Here is a 26366-nt window from a genome sequence, read left to right on the forward strand (position 1 = left end):
CCTGGAATACTGAAAATTAGCATACTTGACCCCCATACTCCGCAAGGCCAACACCCGGTCATCAGCCCACGTCGCTGCTTCCTTCAAGGTCTTAAATCTCTTCTCCCTAATTTTAACACCAATTTCTTTGTCAGCCATGTTGGTAAAATATTCCATCAAAAGCAGTTCACGCACATCGTTATACGAAGTGGCGCTCTCACTCAGCAACCACTCGTCTAACGTCTGCTCCAGATACCTGGCGTAGGCCATATAGGTGTCAGCAGGTCTTTTCAGAGCACCACGGAACAACAACCGATAAGCCTCTGGTCTAAGTTCATATGCCTTCAGGATGGCTGCTTTAAATTCATCATAATCATCTACATCCTCAGGGCTCAACCTATTATACACTTTCAAAGCTTTTCCCTTCAGCACATTAGATACCAAGCCCACCCAGCGCTGCCTGGGCCACTCAAACTCCCTAGCCTTCTTTTCAAACCTGACAAACCATTCTGTCACCTTCAACTCATCAAACGCTGGCACTAATTTTAGACTCCTTGAGAACCAACTCTCCCTATCCTCTGCACGGCCTGAGGTATGGGTATCTGAAGTAGGTCTATTAGCAGTCACCTCCAAGCGAGTCTTCTCCAGCTCAAATCGCATTTTTTCACGCTGCAACTCCATCTCTTCTCTTGCACGCTGCATCTCCATTTTTTTCAACTCCAACTGCAACTAGGCCTCCGGTGACAAGACTCCAGGGTATATGGGAGTGGAATGAACAGCTCCAGGGAAAGCACTAGACATACCTGGGGGAACTGCTCTAAACTGGCTCGGCGGCATCATAGATGGTAATGGTGCGGTAGCGAAACGAGGCAGCTCAGCTCCATAGTCAAACTCAGGGCTCACACAGGGAGTACCTTTGCTATGTGCCTCTTGTTGTTCCATATTTTCCATATCCACAGGTGACCCAGCACGTACGCGATCTGGTGTAGACACTCGTGGCTCCATGGCGACAAATCAATGGCAGTACTGAATAATGAAATACTAATGCTGACTGAGAAACTACACACACATCAACTTCACCTCAAGGCACAGAGAACACCAAGGTAATGATATCCTAGCAAGAAGAAGGCACTGTTAGGATATCCTGATGCGAGGTCGCCACTGTTACGGTAGCGCCAGCCCGGGGCTATTACAAAAAAAGACCACAAGGCAGCCTTAGATGATCGGCCTCCACTGCGTTGCAAAAATAATGCAGACCCCGGCACTGACGCTCCGCAAACTTGAGAAAAACTGGGCAACGGAAAAACTTAAACGCATCACTCTGTACTTTGACTAACAAACGGAACAGCCTACCTATAGATCTAGCCTACTATCGTCACTACCGGAAGAAATAACGTCCGAGACAGTCTACAGGAACACCTCCCACTTACTTCCGGTGGTGACGACTTTCTACTTAACCCGTGTCCAAGGGGGAACGCAGTTGACGGCTCACGATAGTTCTCACTAGCCTTGTGCAAAGAGATGGGATTAAACACTGTAGGGGTTAGGGGTGTGTGTGTATGTACGTGTGTTGGGGAACGTTAATTAAGGCAGCGAGAGGACTACGGTGAGCCAGACTGGCCCTCCAAAGACAACAAGGTCACAAAAACAAATAAAATAACTACTTCCCTCAGTCAGCAACAAAATAATAAAAATAAACTTAAATGAAAACGCCAGCTCGGCAGAAAAATGACTGGGGAGAGAGAGAGCGTGCACACACGCACGATACGGAAGCTGGTTGGGAAGACACTGCACAAAGGCTGGCTCATGTGCAGCCATGCACGAACGCATGAATCAGATCAATTAACAAGGAACTTAAATTCGTGCCCCTTTCTCTCTCTACAATGAATTGATACTTCAAATGCAAGCAAAACATCATTAAAATATACTGGTAGCTCACATAAGACAATCAAAATAATCAAATGCATACTCAGCATGGTATGAAATAAAAGTGCCCTCAGTGGCGGGAACGAAAGAAACAAAAGAACTTGTAACACTCGCTAATTTAAACTCCGCGAATGACACGGATACTCCATAATCCCCTAGCCCAGCTGTAACGGCTGCACCCGTGGGAACGGACAGGCGGACAGTGTAACACGCCCTTCCCCAAGGGAAAATTTTGAGCCCTGGATCAAAATTTTTCAATCAAGACCCTGACCCCTCCCTGGATAAACAATCAGCAACGGCCATGCCACGTTGAGTACACCGCTTCCCATCCGATCAGCGAAGTTAAGCAACGTTGGGTCTGGTTAGTACTTGGATGGGTGACCGCCTGGGAACACCAGATGCTGTTGGCATCCCTACGTCAAGTGGGGTTGGTGGAGGATTAGTGCCCCTCCCTGTAAAACAATTAATTCTAAGCCCTTGGCCACCCCATTTGGGATACATGGTGTCTGGCAATGGATGGATGGGAATTACGTTATCAGTCCCTTTAATATGCCTAACTTCTAAATTGTACTCTTGCAAAAGCAAACTCCAGCGGGTCAAACGCTGGTTCTTAAATTTAAACTTGTTCAAAAACTGCAGGGGATGATGGTCTGAATAAATCTTGATCACAGGGCCAAAAGGGGGCAGGTAGACAGCAAAGTGTTGCAGGGCCAGGATAATCGCTAATAACTCCTGCTCTATGACGGAATAGTTCTTCTGGGCTCTATTAAACTTCTTTGAGAAGTATGATATGGGATGTTCAACCTGGCCCTCATCCGGCTGCATCAACACTGCTCCTACCCCTACTCGACTAGCATCAACTGCCAGCACAAAAGATTTGTCAAAATCTGGTGCACGCAATATAGGGTGGTGGCACAGCAGAGACTTAACAGTAGTAAAAGCTTGCTCACACTCGGCTGTCCACTGCCACTTCTTATCCTTGCGCAATAAGTCAGTAAGAGGGGCAAGCACTGTGGAGTAATTCCCAATAAATCTTCTGTAATAGCCGATCATGCCCAAAAATCGCTGGAGGGCACGGCGACACTGGGGTGCTGCAAAGTTGGAAATGGCATCCACCTTAGCCCGAGGTGGAGCCACTTGCCCATGTCCTACAACAAATCCAAGGTACTGGACCTTAGCACGTACGAACTCGCACTTGTCCAAGTTGACTACTAAGCCAGCTTCCTCCAACTGCTTAATGAGCATTTCCACATGATCAAGGTGCTCCTCCCACTTGGTATCATACACAATGACATCATCGATGTAAACGACACAATTAGGTATGCCATCCACCACTTTATCCATAAGCCTCTGGAAAGTGGCTGGAGCATTCTTCAGTCCATAAGGCATCACCTGGCACTGATATACTGCACCACTGACAACAAAGCTAGCCACTTGTTTAGCCCGTTCCGTCAGCGGGACCTGCCAGTATCCTTTTACTAAGTCAAGTTTGGTGATATAAGTGACATTTCCCACCTTGTCCATGGAGTCATCGACCCGAGGCAAGGGATAAGCATCGGTCTTAGACAGTGAGTTAACCTTCCGGAAGTCCACACACAACCTAACCTTCCCATCTGGCTTTGGCTGTAAGGTAACTGGTGAACTCCACTCACTGAAACTCCTCTTGATCAATCCATGGTCCAACATATACTTGATCTCATTATCGAGAGCTTTCTGTCTGATAGGGTTGATGCGGTAGGGAGCTAATTTTACAGGCTTACTATGCCCAACGTCAATGTCATGGGTAGCCCAAGTTGTCAATCCCGATGAATCTCCAAAAACTTTCGGATGTTTCCATAATCTGTTGCACAGCTCTTCTCGCTTTACTGGATCAAGGTGTCGCAATTTCTCCACCAGAGCTGCATAACCGTTGCCCTCCCATAGGTCAGCTGGTAACATCTCACCACGACTAAGCACTTCCTCCTGCTCCTCCAACTCACTACCAACCGCCAAAACTACAGGAGCGCTCTTATCCCTGGTTCCCTCAACGTCCACTCCAAAGTCACCTTCCAGGGACTGTGGCTGTAACCCTGGTCCACTACTCACATTACCGGCACCAACAGCTCCCTCCACAGCACGTTCCTTTGATGCCACGTCCTCTCTTCCCCGTCCTTCACATCCCAGGTGAGAGACATCAGCAGTCATCCCACAATGAGAATCAACTGGGCGGTAGTATGGCTTCAACATATTAATGTGGCACAACTGAGTACTCTTCCGCCTATCTGGGGTAACAATTAGATAGTCAAGTTCCCCAACTCTCTTCTTCACAATATAAGGACCACTGAATCTAGCCGCCAGAGGTTTTCCTTGCATGGGCAGCAGTGCCAAAACTTCATCTCCTTGCTTAAACTCACGACTTCTGACCTTCTTATCGTAATGAGCCTTCATTTTCGCTTGAGCCCCGATTAGATGGTCACGGGCAAGCTCTAAAGCGCAATGCAGTCTCTCCCGAGTGCGGCAGACATAGTCAAGCATGGATTCCTGGTTGCCAGATTTGTTGTTACTCCAGGCCTCTCGCACCACATCCAAGGGACCACGAACTCTGTGCCCAAACACTAACTCATTGGGTGAAAACCCTAATGACTCAGTTGGTACCTCTCTCACTGCAAACATAACAAAGGGTACCGCTAGGTCCCAATCCTTTCCACTATCATAGCAGAAGGTGCGCAGCATTGTCTTTATGGTCTGATGATGCCTCTCCAGGGCACCTTGTGACTGCGGATGGTAGGCACTGGACAAAATGTGTTTGATGCCCAACTCTGTCATTGTCTGCTTAAACAAATTAGATGTAAAATTCACTCCACGGTCTGACTGCAACTCCTTGGGCAGGCCAAAATGAGTAAAGAACAGGATAAGTTGCTTGACTACTGACTTCGCCTGCATGCTTCTGATTGGTAAAGCCTCTGGGTATCGCGTTGTAACATCCATTATGGTTAACAAATACTTGTTTCCAGCAGAAGTAGAAGGTAAAGGGCCCACGATATCTATGATTACCCGGGTAAACGGAGGTTCAACTGCAGGAATGGGAGTCAAAGGGGCCACAAGAAGAACTTGATTAGGCTTGCCCACTATCTGACACGTGTGACAGCTCTTGATGTACGCAGCAACTTGTCCCGGCATACTTGGCCACCAAAAGTTATATCTTAAGCGCTGCACTGTCTTTCTATTTCCCAAGTAACCCGCTAAAGGTCCCTCATGTGCTAACTGTATTAACGGTACCCTATACTGCACAGGCACCACCACCTGCACTAACTCACCCACTCCTCCATCCACCGTGGCGCCAGTGGGCGTCCATCGGTGATGTAAAACATTGTCTTTAATCAGGAACTCCTTACCACACTCCATACTTCTTTCTTCCCCTACTCGAGCAAACAAGGGCTAATGTTACATCCTCCTGTTGCTTCACCCTCAATTCTGCTGACCCAACACCCGCCAGCTCTACTGAGGACTGAGATAAGGGACTGGTCGGGACACTGGATTGCGAAGGGCGATCAATCTCAGCGTCACCTCTAGTACACTCGACAGGGGGAGGAATGTCAGACTCCACACTGACATCATCACCTCTACCCTCAACAGTGACACTCTGTTCCTCAGGCGCATTTGACGGTGGTCCTGCATCCCCGCAGTCGACCCCAGCGTCCTGAAATTCTTCTAATTCAGTCGGTGGGCTGGGTTCAGTCTCCACACAGACACATTCAGCACCACCTCTAGTGTCCTGAGTGGGAAGTGGGGCGGCGCCCATGCACGCATTCCCACTCTCCTCACCCACCACAGCAACACCCTGCTCACTAGGTTCCTCCATTGGTGGCCCTGCCTCATCACAGTCGACCCCAAGAACCTGTGACTTCGCCAGTTCTTCCTCCCAGGCTGCAACCTGTGCCATAGATCTTGTAATTGCACAGACTGGGAACATGGCTTCCACTTCTGCATCAACTTCAATACCAAATTTTTGGGGCGTCAAAACACTTCTCTGCCAAACAACTGGTGGGGGAAGAGATGGAAATACTTTCTCCCCAGCCAGGTCGTTCCCCAGCAGAAAATCAACCCCCTCTACTGGCATTACATCAGCAACAGTTACTTGAGCTGCAGCCTGAACAATAGGGCAATCGAGTTCCACATGAACATAATCATAGTATTCATCTGAGTTCATGCCTCTACACAGCACATACTTCCCTGAGTTTACAGGCCCTCCAGTCACGTTTCTGCACACAGACTGTTGTGCACCGGTATCACGAACCACATTAACTGGATAACTGATCCTATGAATTTTCACTGTGCTGTGACACATGAAAGGTTTACACCAGTCTAGGGACGATTTCTGAGGCAGTTCATCCGGAGGTGGCGTAGCATGTTGGGTAACTCTTTCAGCCTGAGCTGGCAGCGAGCACAGCCGGCTACACTCCAGCTTTCCACAGACTTCTCCCTCACCGTTACCACTCTCCCAACTCCTCTCGTTCACCTGACTCGAACCTACAACTAGTGCCACTGGTTTGGCATTTTGGGAGGCCTTCCACTTAGGGCAGTTAGGCTTGATGTGCCCACTCTGTTTGCAAAAGTAACAAAGTAGCTTCGAACTGGATACAGGGCTCTTCCTCCCAGAATTCTTTTTCTCCTCTGTACTTCCCTTGGACTGATTCACGGGAGATTTATCCCAGGCAGGGCCACTCACAGTCCTCTCCCTGGAATACTGAAAATTAGCATACTTGACCCCCATACTCCGCAAGGCCAACACCCGGTCATCAGCCCACGTCGCTGCTTCCTTCAAGGTCTTAAATCTCTTCTCCCTAATTTTAACACCAATTTCTTTGTCACCCATGTTGGTAAAATGTTCCATCAAAAGCAGTTCACGCACATCGTTATACGAAGTGGCGCTCTCACTCAGCAACCACTCGTCTAACGTCTGCTCCAGATACCTGGCGTAGGCCATATAGGTGTCAGCAGGTCTTTTCAGAGCACCACGGAACAACAACCGATAAGCCTCTGGTCTAAGTTCATATGCCTTCAGGATGGCTGCTTTAAATTCATCATAATCATCTACATCCTCAGGGCTCAACCTATTATACACTTTCAAAGCTTTTCCCTTCAGCACATTAGATACCAAGCCCACCCAGCGCTGCCTGGGCCACTCAAACTCCCTAGCCTTCTTTTCAAACCTGACAAACCATTCTGTCACCTTCAACTCATCAAACGCTGGCACTAATTTTAGACTCCTTGAGAACCAACTCTCCCTATCCTCTGCACGGCCTGAGGTATGGGTATCTGAAGTAGGTCTATTAGCAGTCACCTCCAAGCGAGTCTTCTCCAGCTCAAATCGCATTTTTTCACGCTGCAACTCCATCTCTTCTCTTGCACGCTGCATCTCCATTTTTTTCAACTCCAACTGCAACTGGGCCTCCGGTGACAAGACTCCAGGGTATATGGGAGTGGAATGAACAGCTCCAGGGAAAGCACTAGACATACCTGGGGGAACTGCTCTAAACTGGCTCGGCGGCATCATAGATGGTAATGGTGCGGTAGCGAAACGAGGCAGCTCAGCTCCATAGTCAAACTCAGGGCTCACACGGGGAGTACCTTTGCTATGTGCCTCTCGTTGTTCCATATTTTCCATATCCACAGGTGACCCAGCACGTATGCGATCTGGTGTAGACACGTGTGACTCCATGGCGACAAATCAATGGCAGTACTGAATAATGAAATACTAATGCTGACTGAGAAACTACACACACATCAACTTCACCTCAAAGCACAGAGAACACCAAGGTAATGATATCCTAGCAAGAAGAAGGCACTGTTAGGATATCCTGATGCGAGGTCGCCACTGTTACAGTAGCGCCAGTCCGGGGCTATTACAAAAAAAGACCACAAGGCAGCCTTAGATGATCGGCCTCCACTGCGTTGCAAAAATAACGCAGACCCCGGCACTCACGCTCCGCAAACTAGAGAAAACTGCGCAACGGAAAAACTTAAACGCAACACTCTGTACTTTGACTAACAAACGGAACAGCCTACCTATAGATCTAGCCTACTATCGTCACTACCGGAAGTAATACCGCCCGAGACAGTCTACAGGAACACCTCCCACTTACTTCCGGTGGTGACGACTTTCTACTTAACCCGTGTCCAAGGGGGAACGCAGTTGACGGCTCACGATAGTTCTCACTAGCCTTGTGCAAAGAGATGGGATTAAACAGTGTAGGGGTTAGGGGTGTGTGTGTATGTACGTGTGTTGGGGAACGTTAATTAAGGCAGCGAGAGGACTACGGTGAGCCAGACTGGCCCTCCAAAGACAACAAGGTCACAAAAACAAATAAAATAACTACTTCCCTCAGTCAGCAACAAAAGAATAAAAATAAACTTAAATGAAAACGCCAGCTCGGCAGAAAAATGACTGGGGAGAGAGAGAGTGTGCACACACGCACGATACGGAAGCTGGTTGGGAAGACACTGCACAAAGGCTGGCTCATGTGCAGCCAAGCGAGAAGGCATGAATCAGATTAATTAACAAGGAACTTAAATTCGTGCCCCTCTCTCTCTCTACAATGAATTGATACTTCTAATGCAAGCAAAACATCATTAAATATACTGGTAGCTCACATAAGACAATCAAAATAATCAAATGCATACTCAGCATGGTATGAAATAAAATTGCCCTCAGTGGCGGGAACGAAAGAAACAAAAGAACTTGTAACACTCGCTAATTTAAACTCCGCGAATGACACTGATACTGCATAATCCTCTAGCCCAGCTGTAACGGCTGCACCCGTGGGAACGGACAGGCGGACAGCGTAGCAATATATATATATATATATATATATATATATATATATATATATATATATATATATATATATATATATATATATATATATATATATATATATATTTTTACGGAACAGAGAAAGATAATGTACACTTTAAGTGAGAATACTAAAAATCACTACTGTCCCGTAAAGTTCCAGGTTCAAAACAAAAGAGTTAGGTAAAATTACAAGTTAAAGTTTAATGCTCAAACAAACAACAAAACATTCAGGACTCATAAGGATAATGTAATGGCAAAAACAGGTTAAATATATGGTTAACTGCAATAGCCTCTATTAACACGAAATTAGCAAGAGTAAATTTACCTAAGTCAGCCCTGATAAAATGAAAATACACTGGGTAATGCTCAGTTAATGCTAGATAAATTATTACAGATACAAAATTTTATTAATGATGGCTGACAATAAGAACCTTACATGAATTACAAAAACCTCACTAGGCCTACAAATTAACAACCTATGCTATACAGTACAAGAACAAAATGCAATAACATTTATACTCAAATTACATAGCTGCTAGATGGTTGGAGACTTCCTGAGCACTCACAATAATAACTGTACAGGGGAGGACAGAGATGTGAACAAAATGAGGAGTAGATCTAGGTGGCAATAATGCAGAGACTGAGCTCATTATATAGGGGCCAGCAGAGCTTGATACAACTTGTAAGAAGGACGCGCAAATGAAGCTATAGGGGACAAAGAGTTGACAATCCTGCTCTGAACAACAGAAAGAACGACTTACTCTACTATAAGGGAGGACGGGGGGAGTGAGGTAGAACACGCTCGTGATCAAACACGCAGCATACTGTACGTTAAAATTACACAAAGGATGATGAAATCATAGGCTATGTAACACCTCCCCACAAAGAAAAAAGAAATTTACAAAGGAAATTTCTTATTACTCTAAAACAATCTGTCTAAAGTCTAGATAAGCAATCTGCAATAACATTTTCCCCTTGACATGCTGTATGTCTAATGAATACTCCTGAAGAAGTAGACTCCATCTTGTCAATCTCTGATTTTTATCTTTAAACTTACTAAGGAATTTCAGTGGGTTATGATCGGTATAAATGACTATGGGGTCAAAACCAGATCACAAATAAAATGAAAAATGCTGTAAACCCAAAATCAAGGCCAAAAGCTCTTTCTCAATAGTTGAGTAGTTCTTTTGACGTGGAGTGAACTTCTTACTGTAATAAGATACAGGGTGTTCAATACCCTGATCATCCTCTTGCAGCAAAACAGCCCCAGCTCCTGTATCACTTGCATCAACAGACATCTTAAAAGGCTTAGCAAAATTTGGAGTAGCGAGCACTGGCTGACTTAATAGGATAGCTTTAAGTTTGCTGAAAGAGGATTCACAGTTATCGGTCCAGACAAATTTAACTCCCTTTTTCAGTAGGTCTGTAAGTGGTGATACAAGAATTGAAAAGTTAAGAACAAATCTCCGGTAATAACCTACCATTCCCCAAAATCTTTGTAGCTCTTTCCTACTTTTAGATCTGGGAAGATCACTTATAACCTGAACCTTAGCTCCTGGTGGTGCAACATGTCCATCACCAATTACGTACCCAAGGTACTGAACTTTAGCTTGACCAAACTCACACTTTGATAAATTAGCTACAAGATTAGCCTGAACTAAACGCTCAAGAAATTTACTGACATGGCATAGGTGATCTTTCCAGTTGTCACTGAAGATTAATACATCATCAATATAAACAACACACCCTGCCAAACCCTCTGTTACAACATTCATGAGCTTCTGAAATGTGGCTGGTGCATTCTTCGTACCATATGGCATTACAGAACATGCAAAAGTCTTTCCTAGTGTTACAAAACATGAGATCTCCCTAGCACGTTCAGTCATAGGTACTTGCCAGTATCCTTTTAACAAATCAAACTTACTTATGTCCCTAGCCTTTCCGATCTTGTCTATGCAATCTTCCACGTGAGGGAGAGGGTAAGTGTCTTTTTTGGTTATCTGATTAACACGTCTGTAGTCGATGCAAAGCCGCTGTGACCCACCTGGCTTAGGGACTAGAGTGACAGGAGAACTCCACTCGCTCTGACAGGGCTCAGTCATCTTGTGGTCCAACAGGTAGCCAAGCTCCTTCTGGATGAGAGGAACTTTCACTGGGTTCACACGGTAAGGAGGCAGTTTAATTGGCTTTGCGTCTCCAACATCGACATCATGCATCAACACAGTGGTTCTTCCTGGAGTGGCACGGAACACTTGCAGGTACTCCTGCAGTAATGCCAAAAACTCCTGCCTTTCCTCGGGAGGTAGATGAGAAAGCTTAGTCTGGAGATCATTCATGATATCAGGATTCTTCCCCAAACTATCACTCAGGCTCATACTGCATGGGAGAGCTTCACTTGCAGACTCGGGTGGAACAGCTACAGTGCAGATTGGATTATTTTCGTCCCGCCTGGGATATAACTTTAGCATGTTGATGTGACAAAGTTGCTTGTTCTTTCTACGATCCGGTGTGGCGATGACATAGTTGACATCACTGAGTTTCTTCTCCACGAAATAAGGACCACTAAACTTAGCTTGAAGAGGTTGCCCATGCACTGGTAGCAGAATCAAAACCTGATCTCCTGGCTGAAAGTGGCGTAACCTGGACTTCTTATCATACCAAGTCTTCATCTTCTCCTGAGCAGCTCCTAAATTCTCTCTCGCCAGCTGTAAAGCAGTGGACAGCCGTTCTTTGAACTTCATCACATACTCCAGCAGGTTGACGTCATCTTCCTCCGACAGCCAGCATTCCTTGAGTAACTTAAGGGGTCCTCTTACTTCATGGCCAAACAGTAGTTCAAAAGGTGAGAAGCCCAGTGATTCATTTGGAGATTCTCTTGCAGCAAACACAACGAATGGAAGACCTTTATCCCAGTCTTTCTGATGTTCCAAACAGTATTTCTTGAGCATCGATTTGAGTGTTTGATGATATCTCTCCAACGCTCCTTGGGTCTGGGGATGGTAAGCTGAAGACGTGATCTAGGTGATGCCCAACTCTTTCAGAGACTGCTTGAAAACATTTGACATTAAATTACTTCCCCAGTCTCACTGTACCTCCTTGGGCAGACCAAACTTTGTGAAGAACCCTAGCATTTCCTTAACCACGTTCTTTGCTGAGATATTTCTAAGTGGAATGGCTTCAGGATAACGAGTAGCCATATCAATCAGGGTCAACACATAAGAAAATCCTGAAGAAGTCTTAGGAAGAGGGCCCACAATATCCACCAACACACGGGTGAAAGGCGCTTCAAAAGGAGGAATGGGAACTAGAGGTGCAACCTTTTCGGTCTGATTACACTTCCCCACAACTTGACAGGTGTGACAAGACTTACAATACCAGGAAACATCCCTGAAGATACCTGGCCAGTAGAAGTGTTTCAAAATGCGTGCCACAGTCTTCCTCACTCCAAGGTGTCCTGCCAAACTGGAATCATGAGCCACTCTAATGATATCCTGCCTACAAACACGAGGGATGACAACTTGATGTACAACCTCCCATTCACAGTCGGCTGATGCTGTTGGGGGTCTCCACTTCCTCATAAGTACTCCTGACTTTATATAATAACAAGTAGAAGCACCAGCTGACTCTTCCTCACTGCAAGCAGAGTTAGCTAGACCTTTCAACTCAGGGTCAGCAACCCGCAACTCAACCAACTCTTGACGAGACAAATTATCAACACTACGGGGTACTGCCTCATCTGGTGAGTGGTCCAAATTAGCAAGAAAAGTGTCAGCTAGGATAACATCATCATCATCATTATCCTCTAAATCACCAGTAACTTTAGACTTAGCCCTAGTGACAGCACATGCAGGGAACACATCAGGGACATCACAATCCTGGGTCGCAGCCACTGGCTCACTAGACAACTGAGGAGCTGGACACACTTGACTTCCACCAATATCATTTCCATGTAAGAAAGTTACACCTGACATTGGGAGTGTCTCAACCAACCCAACCATAACGGAACCATTAACAAAACCAGACTCTAAATTCACTCTGCACAGAGGAACAGAGAAGTAATTATTCCCTACACCTTGTAAGATTACAGTTTCATCAGAGGAATTAACATTAGAGCCTAGAACACTGGTCAGCATAAGGGATTGGCAGGCACCTGTGTCACGATATATTTTAACTGATTTCCTGTCATTACTGTCCAGAGGACTGACAAAACCATCAGACAGGAAATTAGCACATGAACTCTTGAGAGTGTCACCCACGTTACTGCTCAAAAGAGGAGCTCCATCATGAGAATTTAAGTTACCCCTCAAAGCAGGTTCAGTTAACTCAGTTAAAGAATTCTGGGAACTCTCAAGAGTGGACACTAGACCAATTGACTGAACATTTAAAGACTCCTTTTTGTTCACATCACGCTGTCTCCTGAAACATTTCTCCGTAGTATGACCAAGCTTACTACAATAAGTACATTTACTTTTCTGAAATCTAGAGGTGAAGCTGGTATTTACTTCCTGAGAAACATCATCTTTATTCTCTTTCCTGTTACCTGTACTCTGAGTAGAGGCAACGTACTTACTCTCAGCTTTCCCTTTTTCTTTAGAATATCTCTTGTGAGTGAGAACATATTCATCAACTAAAACTGCAGCATCAGACAAATTATCTATTCTTTTCTCATCAAGATATAGGCTTACATCTTTATAAATACACCTTTTGAAGTCCTCCAGCAAAATCATCTGCTTAAATTTACCAAAATCAGAATCCACATTCTTAGAATTTAACCACTGTTCTAACAGATCTTCTTTGATTTTTGCATACTCAACATGGGATTGCTTATCTTGCTTGTAAGTTGTCCTAAATTTTACTCTATAGGCTTCAGGAACAAGCTCATAGGCCTTAAGAATCAAGCTCTTAACTACATCATAATTATCAGATTGATCCTGAGGCAAAGATGCATAAGTTACTTGTGCTTTACCGGTGAGAACAGTTTGAAGGAGTACTGGCCAATACTTTTTGGGCCAATTAAAACCTGTAGCTACCCTCTCAAACAACTGAAAATACTTCGTTAAATCAGATTCATTAAAAGGAGGGACAAGTTTAACATTTTTAGCCACATCAAAATCATCAGAGCTAGATGATCCAGTTCCACCTTGTTTCATGCGATACTCATGGTCTGCCTGAATCCTAGCAAGTTCAATTTGTGCCTGAGCCTGTACCTGTGCCTCTTGAATACGAGCATTTGCCTGAAATTCAGCCTCCTGAATACGAGCCTGAGACTCCGCCTCCTTAGCCTGAGACTCCGCCTCCTTAGCCTGAGACTCAGCCTCCTTAGCACGTGCTTGAAATTCAGCCTCCTTAACACGAACCTCCTGCATGGCTAGCTGTAACTTAGCTAATTCAATCTGCGTTTGCTCATTTGGAGGAGTTACATTAAACAAGCTTTCATTAATCATGTCAACAATTTGATCTTTAGAATAATGAGAGCGAACAGCAATTCCCAATTGTTGAGCAACAAGCTTAAGTTCATTCTTTGTTCTGTTTTCTACATCACACACTGTTTGCACATTTGACAAAAAATCTTTGGCTTCATCAAGTGTAGTAATAGTAGACATCATGAATAAATCACAGTCACAAAATATCAAGGAATATCCTTATGATAATATCCTGAATATCCTGATGAGAGGTCGCCAAATTTATGTTACGGAACAGAGAAAGATAATGTACACTTTAAGTGAGAATACTAAAAATCACTACTGTTCCGTAAAGTTCCAGGTTCAAAACAAAAGAGTTAGGTAAAATTACAAGTTAAAGTTTATTGCTCAAACTAACAACAAAACATTCAGGACTCATAAGGATAATGTAATGGCAAAAAACAGGTTAAATATATGGTTAACTGCAATAGCCTCTATTAACACGAAATTAGCAAGAGTAAATTTACCTAAGTCAGCCCTGATAAAATGAAAATACACTGGGTAATGCTCAGTTAATGCTAGATAAATTATTACAGATACAAAATTTTATTAATGATGGCTGACAATAAGAACCTTACATGAATTACAAAAACCTCACTAGGCCTACAAATTAACAACCTATGCTATACAGTACAAGAACAAAATGCAATAACACTTATACTCAAATTACACAGCTGCTAGATGGTTGGAGACTTCCTGAGCACCCACAATAATAACTGTACAGGGGAGGACAGAGATGTGAGCAAAATGAGGAGTAGATCTAAGTGGCAATAATGCAGAGACAGCTCATTATATAGGGGCCAGCAGAGCTTGATACAACTTGTAAGAAGGACGCGCAAATGAAGCTATAGGGGACAAAGAGTTGACAATCCTGCTCTGAACAATAGAAAGAACGACTTACTCTACTATAAGGGAGGACGGGGGGAGTGAGGTAGAACACGCTCGTGATCAAACACGCAGCATACTGTACGTTAAAATTACACAATGGATGATGAAATCATAGGCTATGTAATAATATATATATATATATATATATATATATATATATATATATATATATATATATATATATATATATATATATATTTACCATGCCGCATTTGTGGAACTGTGGCTATGACGTGGATATTGTCGACTGGAAAAGTGATCGCATTGCTATCAAGCAATGATGCATCATCGCCATGGCCAGTCTCTTCTCCCAAGTGGCTATCACTGCCCCACCCTCCGCATCATCAAAGCTCATTGACTTGACCTTCTTCTATTCACTCTTTCGTCTCTTCCACATTTTCGTGCATCATGCCATCTTCGCCTGGTTGCAAGACTATGTGAGGCCCCAGAAACAGAAGGGCTTCAGAGAAAACACAGACGCCATGAGCAAGAAGGAAAATGCAGAGAGCATGAAAGAAAATGTGCCCACAGTTTCCATAGCCTCCAGTGGCATGAAGTCAGGTAACCTATTCAAAATTTTCTTGAGTACTGTATTCACATTTTTTTTTTTTTTTTTGCCGTATTTGCAAATGCTTTCCAGCACTGTATGCACAAACTTCCTCAGGTGCCATATTCACAATCTGTGAGTACTGTACCATATTTGTAAACTTTTTACATATTCAGTTTCTTTAACACTGCCTTCACAGACTTTTTCAGCAATATATTCAATGTCTCTCGAACAGAGTATTCAGAAACTTGAATACCGTACTACACTATATTCATACAGTAAGTTTTACGTTCACAACTTCTGTTGATTTAATGCTGTATGTAAAAATACCTGTTATACTTTTCCCTTCACTCTGACAGCTGCCACATACTTTATAAACAAACAGGCGCTGTTCCTACATCTCCTCCACCCTACTCTGATGGTGCCATTCCTCCATGTCCTCCCCTGCTGACTACTCTTGCTTTATAAACTTTCTTCAGATGTACTCCTGTCGTCACTGGTCTGAAAAATATTATGGCATACAGTCTGATAGCGTCCCACAAGTTCTCAAGAACTGTGTATCTATGCCAGCACTCTGATTAGGGAAACTTTACTTCTCACACTGGCCTTAGAACTATTTATGGTGCACAGTCCTTACAGCGTCCCACTTGTTCTTGAAAACTGTGCTCCTGTGCCAGCACTGCTAGGGCCAACTTCCCTTCATCTATCTAGTTGCATCTTTCCTTCGTGCGGGAAGTTTGCTTTCATTTAGCCTGTCCAAGAAGGGTGACCACTCCCACCCCACCAAATCTCACCCACTTACTCCAGTCTCCCCTAACATCTGAATCTTTCATCAAGTTATCTCTCTGCTTGCATTCCTCCCGTATAATGGCAGGCATGCAGCAACTGCAAGCCTCTACATTCATCCCTGTTCTGTCCAGATCTCTAATGCAAGAATTGACTGGTACACTGTATTTCATACCCGGTATATATTCAGTGGGCCGCATATGGAACTGTCTTCTTACTGTCTTTTCCACTACCTGTGACATCAAATCTAAATGCAGTGTGTTCAGGCATTCTGAAGGGAAGTGAGCTGGACTCCTCTTTGTTCATTTTTTTTAATTGACTCATCTGTAGGCTCTCAGCCTTGGGTTCTTTCTTTTTGCATATAAGACAAAAATATGACGAGACAATTAAATCTGATAATCATTGCTAACTAGACTTATTTATTATAATATCTGGCTAAGATTCTTCACTACCCCATCCCCAGAGACCTACGTCATAATGATGGCTTTGGCAGAATCAATCCAAAGTTTCCACCAGCGTCAATCCAAGCTTCTCCATGGCCGACCAGTGGTGGTGAGGTGCAAGTTATGAACAGCAGGAGTGGTGAGAAATTATGACAAGATCTTCTTCACCAAGGTAAGCCACAGTCTGGGATACATCTTAGATGCCCTTTGGATAGTCTGGCTTGGTTACAACCTACAGAGGAGTAAAATCTCCTGTGAACTGGACGAGTGCTAGGAAATGTGAAAGAAGGATGATGTATATGGCAGGATGGCTGCGGTGTAATCAGAAACACAGTCGGCCAGCAACTGGAATGTCTCTGGTTCAGTTCCTAGGCCAACCATGAGATCGTTTAGGCAAGGATTCTCTAACATGTTTGCACCTCCACCACACTGTACCACCACCCCCTGAGCACTACCATTAACTATCACTACACTGCACCAGTAGTTAGGCGGATAAGACCGAAAAATAGGGTCCATCGTTCACTTTTTCAGGAAAGCACCAAATTTGGTGCAACTATAGACCCATACAATTGATTTTTGAGGTGGAGCCCAAAATTCGGGGCCCCCTGGTGGTCGCCATATTGAATTCCAATATGGCCGCCTAGTTAAATCTGTAATGTGCAATATCTCCATTAATATGGCAGATACAGTCTCACTTTTAGGGTCTACCCCCATGTTTTAAGGGTCTGCAAATTTAATGAAGCCATTTATAATAGTGTTTGCGTCCGCCATCTTGGATTTCAAGATGGCCGCCATCCCGATAGCATTTTTGTAATATCTTTGAAATCAGAACTGATAATATGAAAATTTCATATAGAGATATACAATGTAGCATTCACAGATGACAGCAAGGAGTTACTGACTTTGGATGCCAAGGACATTATGCCTGCCGATGTTACCAAGTCTGTAGCTGGAGTGAGGAGTTTAGGGGTCACACAATATGAAGCATATGTGGAGGAGCGTTTGTCAAAAAGAAATCAGTCGGTTGATGCCACAATACATCGCAACAACATTCCTCTCTTCAGCATTCCAAAGCACAGTGTAAAATCAGCAGAGAAACAGAAAACTACTGAACTGAAAAGTGACCGCAGTTTATTTTCTAGACTGTATATTGCTAGTCAACGCAGAGATGGCGACCTTGACACCTTCTTCAGTCACGAAAATCAACCCCAGCCACCATCACTCAGTAAGAATGGGAAGATGAGGCAAGGAGATAAAGCTGATCTTCTAGACTGTTTAGAGGCTGTAGCCCCTGCTCAGAAGACCGCCCCGACTGTAGATGCCAAAGTTTTTGATGGAGGAGCTGTTATGAACTTTCTCCAGGGAATCCCAGGGAAAACCTTCCAAGAGTACGGACAGGACATTTTCCTTCCCTATCTGGAGGGACAACTGGAATCTACTAGCCGTGTGGATGTAGTGTGGGACACATACCGAGATGATAGCCTAAGTCTCAAGTTCGGGGGGATAGGGGATCTGGAACAAGCAGGAGGGTAACACCAAAAACAAAGGTTCCTGGGAACTGGAAAAGTTTCTTGCGAAACGACCAGAACAAAGGGGAGCTCTTCCAGTACTTGTCTGATGTAGCTGTGAACGCACCCATCACAGGAAGAGAGATATATGTTACCAGTGGAACATCAGTTTTGTCCTCAGATCCTAATGCTGATGTGAATATTCTGAGTCCATGCAACCACGAAGAGGCGGACACCCAGGTGATCTTACACGCACTGGATGCAGCAAGAAAGGGAGCCTGCAAAATCTTGATTAGAACTGTTGATACCGACGTAGTTGTCTTGGCTATAGCTCATTTCTTTTCCATCCAAGCGGAGGAAGTGTGGATAGCATTCGGCACTGGCAAAAAATTCCGGTATATACCTATTCACAAAATCGCAACTGGGCTAGGCAAGAGGAAATCAGAAGCTTTAGCGTTCTTTCACGCCTTTACAGGTTGTGATACGACTTCCTATTTTGCAAATAAGGGCAAACTTTCAGCTTGGAAGACATGGGAAGTTTTACCAGACATCACTCCATGTTTCCATTCATTGTCGATAAACCCTGACTCCATCACCACAGAGTTTCACAAGTTAGAGCGTTTCGTTGCCGTCTTGTATGACAGAACAAATGACTCAGGATCCGTGAACAAAGTGCGGAAGTACCTGTTTGCCCAGAAGTCCAGAGAAATTGAAAACATCCCTCCGACTGCAGATGCTTTGGAGGAGCACGCAAAACGTGCAGTTTATCAGGCTGGTCATGTGTGGGGCCAGTCATTAGTACGCCAACAGGAACTGCCGTCACCAGCATCATTTGGGTGGAAACGGAAGGGAGATAGCTGCTGGATCCCTAACTGGATGAAACTTCCGGTCGTGCAAACTGCATGCACAGAACTTATCAGCTGTCATTGCAAATCATCATGCAAAGGCAACTGTAAATGCTACAAAGCTAATCTGCCATGTACCTCTTTGTGCGGGTGCGATGGTCAGTGTTTTCAAGACTAAAACATGGTAAGACATTGGAAATGTGTTTTCATCTGTCATATATTCCATAAATGTCATCTATATTGAGCAGTATAAAAGGAAAGCTGATCGAATGAATGGTGGCCATCTTGAAATCCAAAATGGCTGACTCAAATTCATTTGAAAATGGCTTCATTGAATTCATAGCCCATTAAAACATGGGGTAGACCTTGAAAGTTTTTTTGTATCAGTTATAATATGAGAGATATTAACAAAACAGTATTAAGGAGTGGCGGCCATCTTGAAATCCAAGATGGCGGACTCAAATGCATTTATAAATGATTTCATTGGATCCGCTGCCCTTTAAAACATGGAGCTAGACCCTAAAAGTAAGACTATATCTGCCATATTAAGGGAGATATTGCTCATAATATGTTTAGCTAGGCGGCCATATTGGAATCCAAAATGACAGCCACTAGGGGGCCCAGATTTTTGGGCTCCACCTCAAAAATCAATTGTATGGGTCTATACTACATGTGTACCAAAGTTGGTGCTTTCCTGAAAAAGTGAACGATCATTTGACTTATCCGCCTAACTACAGCCACTGACAAGGAACAGGCATTGATGAAGAACAGGCACTAACAAGGGGGCTGCACATAGCAGTACTATTAACTCTGGTTAAAGCCAGACCTTCCCATATTTCCCTGCATCTTGCCCAAAGAAGAAACCTGGTCTGACCTGGATGAGGTACAGTCTACCAAATGGCGGCATCAGATCTTTGCAAATATGTAATGTACCAGAGAGACAGCACCTCAGAAGCAGTTGCTTACCTATAGTCAAAGGCCTTTCGTCTCATTAACTCTCCTCCTCTTACTGACTCCCTTCAACCTCTGTCTCTTCGCCGCACTGTTGCATCTTTATCTCTTTTCTATCGCTACTTTAATGGTCACTGCTCCTCTGAACTGTCTGCTTGCATTCCTCCACCTCTACGACGGGCGCGTAGCACCCGTCTGGCAGCAAACTCTCATCCCTTTTCTGTCCAACTCTCTAATGCAAGAGTTAACCGTTACTCCCAGTCTTTCATTCATGCAACAGGTCAGCTCTGGAACTGTCTCCCTCTGTCTGTATTTCCTCCTGCCTATGATCTCCAGTCTTTCAAACGCAGTGTGTCCAGGCATCTCAAAATGATCGGATCTTGAATTTGGCTCTCTATTGTATTTTGTTTTTCTCTTGGAGGGAACTGTTACTGCGGGCTCATGGCCTTTGGTTCCTTCATCCTTGCATAAAAAAAAAAAAAAAAAAAAAAAGTCTATGGGTCTGGTTGACCAGATAGACAGGAGTTAAGCAACAGCAACAACATCGAGGTACCATGGTGATCACACAATAATACTGTTATTGTCACCACAGCCACATTCAACCAATGTCACCACCATACTGTGCCAAAGCCATCATAAGATTGCACAGCCAAGAACACCACACCATACCACAACTAGAACCACATTTAACCCATGCTGTGGTACCATCACACTGTACCAGAGGAACCACTGCATACTTTCAACACCAACTCATCATACTAATGGTGTCACCACGTGGAACTACCAACACCATATTATTACTGCTGGCACCTCATCATTATCATTATCCACACCTCCTTTCCCACCCCAAGGTGGGATGAGGTAAGGTCCAAAGAGCCAAAAAAAAAAAAAAAAATGACAATGAGATACAAACCAAAGTTTCCCCAAGTGAATGAGCCACACTCCCATTCATTCACCATTCAAGCTTTTGGAATCTTGGCTCCATCTGACAGGTCAAAAAATAATTCTGCACATAGCTTCACACTCACCTATCCAACAGAGTTGATTCTTGCTTGGTGTTCCAGTTAGGAGAAGGAAAACACTGAATGTAAACCTGAAGTTTTTGGTAGTGAAGTGTTTGAACTGTATGTGACCTCTGTTGGTGCCTGCTGAATTGAGGCATAGTCCAGGCAAATGGTTCATCTGGCAAGGCTCTGGAACAAGGATGCTGGAAAATTGGTGTATCTGTAGTAAATGATGCTGTTACTAATGAAGGAATCTTTTATGATGTAAGATTAGGCCTATAGCTTTTAAAGATAGAAAGAGACTGTATATGCACTATTTTCTGCACATGCTGAGCTTTAAAAATTACATATTTCCAATAAATACTTTGATTTTACTGTAGAAATGTACTGTATTTGTTTAGTACTGTACATTGCTTATGCTGAGGTCCATGGAGATACTATATTTTTCACCTTAAGACTGTTATGAAGGGTTGTTTGATTCTGGGGAGGCAGTTCATATTTTTGGCAAATATTTATATCTTGCATTTTAATGGGCTTGTTCAGTTTGACTCTTGAGTTGAGGAATCATCTGAGATCTTTTGTAAAGGCTCAGACATGTTTGCATGCCTGGTCCTTGGTTATGATGAATTTTAAGATGCCATATTGAGAAAGAGTTGGTTGGATTTTGAAAGTCTGTCATAGTTCTTAAAAAAAAAAAAAAAAAAAGTCTGCACAATAGTTGTTACAACTGTGTTGTGAAAAATTATTTTAAAATTACAGTAGTTTTATTTTAAATATTTTTGATTGGAAACTTTTTAATTGGAAGCAATAATTATTGAAGTCAGTCTTTTAATCTCACAGAAAATCTTCATTTAATGTTGTTAGCAGTTAGTACTTACTGAAAATGCTGAAATTGAATAAAAATAGATAAGTGAAAGGAAATTATCTTGTACAAGGGTATTCTTAAGACCTGTCAAAGTGTTTCTGAAAACTTGAGAGATATAATGGAAAGTCTTAAGGTGAAAAGTATGGTTGTTTCTAATTTGGCTCTCTCTTGTATTTTGTTTTTCTCTTGGAAGGAGCAATTTTGCGGGCTCGCGGCCCTCGGTTCCTTCTACCTCACATAAGAAGAAAATAAATAAATAAATTTGCAGAATTGTTTTTTACTGGTCACTCCCTGCTTGAGATCACTTCCCCCTCCCCTCCCCACTTGATGTAATTATTGATGCAGTCCTCTTTGAAAATCATATCCTACTCCCATATACCATTGCAGAACTTAAAAATTGGCACAAATTCTTAGTACCTAATTAAATGTGAAATAGATTCTTTCATAATGCTGCAGTTTAGGGGTTAACTATGTAAATTATCACAAGTCTTCAAAGTACAGTACTATAAAGCAATGTGTGAGGAGAAGGGATATGAATCCTGTATTGTATGATAAAATACAGGTAAATGGGAGGTACTTTGCAATAAAAAACTGATTTTGGAGTTTGCATTATGCCTAAGTTTTGGATTTCATGTTACTCTTAAACTTAATACAAGAGAACTCTACGAAGCTAAAGTTTTCTGGTAGCATGACAGTGTGGATGAGGTAAATACAAGTGACTGAAATACATTAAATTAGAAAGTAATGTTTTATTAGATGTAAAGCATATGACTCTTAATGTCAGTTTAATCAGACTGCATGAAAATACTGCCATGCCCCATGTGAATGTTGTGCTTGAAGCCTTTGGTACAGACATCATTATTGTTATCATGAGTTGACAGGTAGTCCAGTTCGGTACTATGACGTCTATTCTTATTTCATTGTTGCTATGTCGATGATTATATTCAGGTTTATTCATGCTGCTGCCAGACGACTTTACTTATTTGTTGCTCCCTTCAGACTAGTCAGCTTAGGAAGGATGTCTCGTACTGAATGAGGGCTTGTCCCCTGCAGTACAAGAAACTGCCCCTTAAGATTAATAAAAATGCCTGGTGTAAGCAGGAATGAAATTTCCTTGTACTCATTCTTTGATGTATGCCTCTGTATTGCTCAATGTTTATATTGAGTGATAACAGTATTGGTATGGAAGTGCCTATGTTGGATGAGTAGGGCACGATTTCTTGTGTACGAATATATTTTGTGTAAGGAATATTTGATGTTTAACATGCATTAACACACTGCCTAGTTGCAGAGGGTGGTTAGCAATGCACGTTAACATAGTCCTACTCATCCCTTGTATGCCATTTTCACTTTTAGATAGCTCTGCTCAGTTCAGTCGGGTAGAGCAGAACAAGAGATGGTAAATAACAAGAGTTGAGCAGGGTATGATTTGGAAGCATCTTAGGTTCAGTGCTTCCGTATCTCGATAACTGGGACATGGAAATATGAACTGGCAACCTCATGGCTTGGTTTCCAGTTCATTTTTCCGGGCCCATTTGTCGAGATAGTACTGTATATACACAATAGAGTCGAAAAATAAACTGTGTGAATAAAATCAGTGTCATCTCCAATATCTTTAGTTTATTTATTTATTTATTTTTTTTGTACATTATTTAGAATGTATAATGGACATTGAAAATATTAGAGAAAAGCATCATAAAAAATGGGAAACTGAAAAGTATCATAAAAAATGGGAAACTGAAAAACATCATAAAAAATGGGAAACTGAAAAGCATCATAAAAAATGGGAAGCTGAAGATCATCATAAAAAATGGGAAACTGAAGAGCATCATTAAAAAAATGGGAATCTAAAAAGAATCATAAAAAAAAAAAATGGGAATCTGAAGAGCATCATAAAAAATGAGAAACTGTAAAGCATCATAAAAAATGGGAAACTGAAAACCATCGTAAAAAATGAGAAAGTGTGGTGGCAGAGGCAGCACCACATGAAGGTGTCTCCCCAGCACCACAGTTCTATAACTCAATATTTTGGATCACTTCTACAGAACTCAAAATACCAAACGGCTTCTACAGACCCATCATGCACCCTGAATTCCAAAGTTATATCCATAGGACTGGTATATATTTAAACACATTCATTTGAGAATTAATGGCACATTTTCCAGACTATTACAGACTGAATATATAAAATTGTGATTTCCATTTGTATAAAATGCCAACGAAAAGTAATTCCTCATTTAACACTTTGTAAATAATCCTCTCAAATGCTGTTAGGTGAAAATTTCTTAACTGAGGACTAGGTTCCAGCAAGAACTATTTTTGTTTTCCTCTAGTTTTTAAGGATCATATTCAAGACAGCAACTAACAAGATATGTATAAGTGCAAAGTGGAGAGAAAAATTAGTATTATTTTCAAAACTATACAGTGCTACTTAAATAAGCCTTCATCTGTCACTGCACACCTTTAATGCTTAATTAATTATATTATGTGAAAAGTATTCCTAATTAGAGTTATAGATTTATAATGAAAATTTGTTCATTGAAAGTATTTTAACCCTTTGAGATTCCAATGACTATTTCGATCGTCATTTCAAATCCAACCTCAGAGATTCCGATGACGCTTTTAATTGTCATTTTAAGAAACTTTTGTAAAATATTCACCAAAAATCCTGTTTATGCATCATAAAAAAGAACCTCGAGCATAATGTCACCGAATGGTTGTCCAAACTAATGCACCAGTAGAGCCCTCCCCCAACCCTGAATATACTAAAGAAATTAGTTATCCAATCAATCAACCACTTGCATAAAATTTGCTGCACCTAGTGAACCTTGCCCAATAGTCTGTTTACATTATGCAGAAAGATCTTGATAAAATAAACAAGATTTTTTTTTTTTTCCTCTCGCATTTGCCTGTAACTCCAGGGAAGCATAAATATACAAACTACCCGACACCCAATCAACCGCTTGCTTATAGTTCTGGATGCACTATGAAGCTCTACCTACGAATTTGTTCAGATCACTCATGAAAATTACTTGACAATATACGCTCTCTCTCTCTCTCTCTCTCTCTCTCTCTCTCTCTCTCTCTCTCTCTCTCTCTCTCTCTCTCTCTCTCTCTCTCTCTCTCTCTCTCTCTCTCTCTCTCACATACACACCAACCACTATTAAGACCTCTATCATCATCATCATCATTAATATTATCTTCCTCATCATGTTATTATTATCATCATCAGCACAGCAGCAACAACATTAATGTTATCGACATCCTCTATCGCTGCCAGCTCATCATTACCACCATCATCACAGTCTTATATTTTGCCCACTGATGGATCCAGAATCAAGGTATAGCAAACATAAAGGTCTGTGTACTAACATCATACTGCCCAGTGATATGAGCTACGCATCTTTGCATTCATAACTCAAGTTTTCATTATTCTTTTCCTCACCTTAAAAGAAAAATTGCTGTGTATGAAAGAGTCGCTGTCGTAACGCTTATGGTGTAGATGCCATTCCATCGACTGCCAAGTAAAAAAGGGCGTGCTACATTACTTTTGTCATATGCTTCTCTCTGTGTACTTCATTATCCATCACTTTCTTTAAACATACTTATAATGAACCAAAGAAACAAGTGCTGACATTTTTCCTATTTCGACTTTTAAAAGGAATCTTCCGATCAGACTCAGAATTATAAAACTAACTTTACAGAATTTACGTCTAAATACAACCATAACTTCCCATTGTTAACGAAGTCATAATGCATATATAACAGATTCCACTTTAAACCATTTTTAAAATGCAAATTATCTCAAAGCTCAACCCCCAATTTTGAGATTAATTTCATAAGTAATACTTTCTAACGCAAAATCATGGTTCCATATCAGCGATATCTAAATACATCGAGCCACCAAACTACTCATTCACCTCAGCAAAATATCAGTAAGCTTTCAGACTTCATCCAAAACTATAAGATTAGCGTTGTAAACATTGTTTTCTAACGTAAGCCAACAGTTCGCCCCTCTTCAATTTTAACAAGAAAGGACAGCTTTGGCAATCTTTCTTTCTTTTTTTTTCTTTTTCTTTTTTTTACCACTTCTGAAAAAACAAATTATTTAAGCCTAGACCAAAATTTTGAACTTAGTTAAACAAACATCGCATTCTTAATTGATTTTACGTGTGTCTATTAGTCTTCAAGTAAAAAATGAAGAAGTACCTAACTTGCCCATCCACGTTTCCAATACTTTAGAAGCTATTCAGGCCAACCCAAATTTTCAAGAACAAATACGTACATAAACGCTACTTTCTAAGCAAGACAGAACAGTGGGTCT

The 26366-nt window shown here is 42.3% G+C and overlaps 1 non-coding gene across 1 annotated transcript; it reads left to right on the forward strand.

The window, feature by feature from the left end:
- Positions 1-2196: 2196 nt before the first annotated feature.
- On the forward strand, positions 2197-2315 carry LOC145393630 (5S ribosomal RNA). Its single transcript, XR_013896227.1, has one exon. It is a non-coding gene; the product is annotated as a 5S ribosomal RNA (ribosomal RNA).
- The last annotated feature ends 24051 nt before the right edge of the window (positions 2316-26366 follow it).

Source organism: Coenobita brevimanus, chromosome 24 (genome assembly GCF_032717465.1).
Source record: "Coenobita brevimanus isolate Jiangsu-jjx chromosome 24, ASM3271746v2, whole genome shotgun sequence".
Classification (NCBI taxonomy): Eukaryota; Metazoa; Arthropoda; class Malacostraca; order Decapoda; family Coenobitidae; genus Coenobita; species Coenobita brevimanus.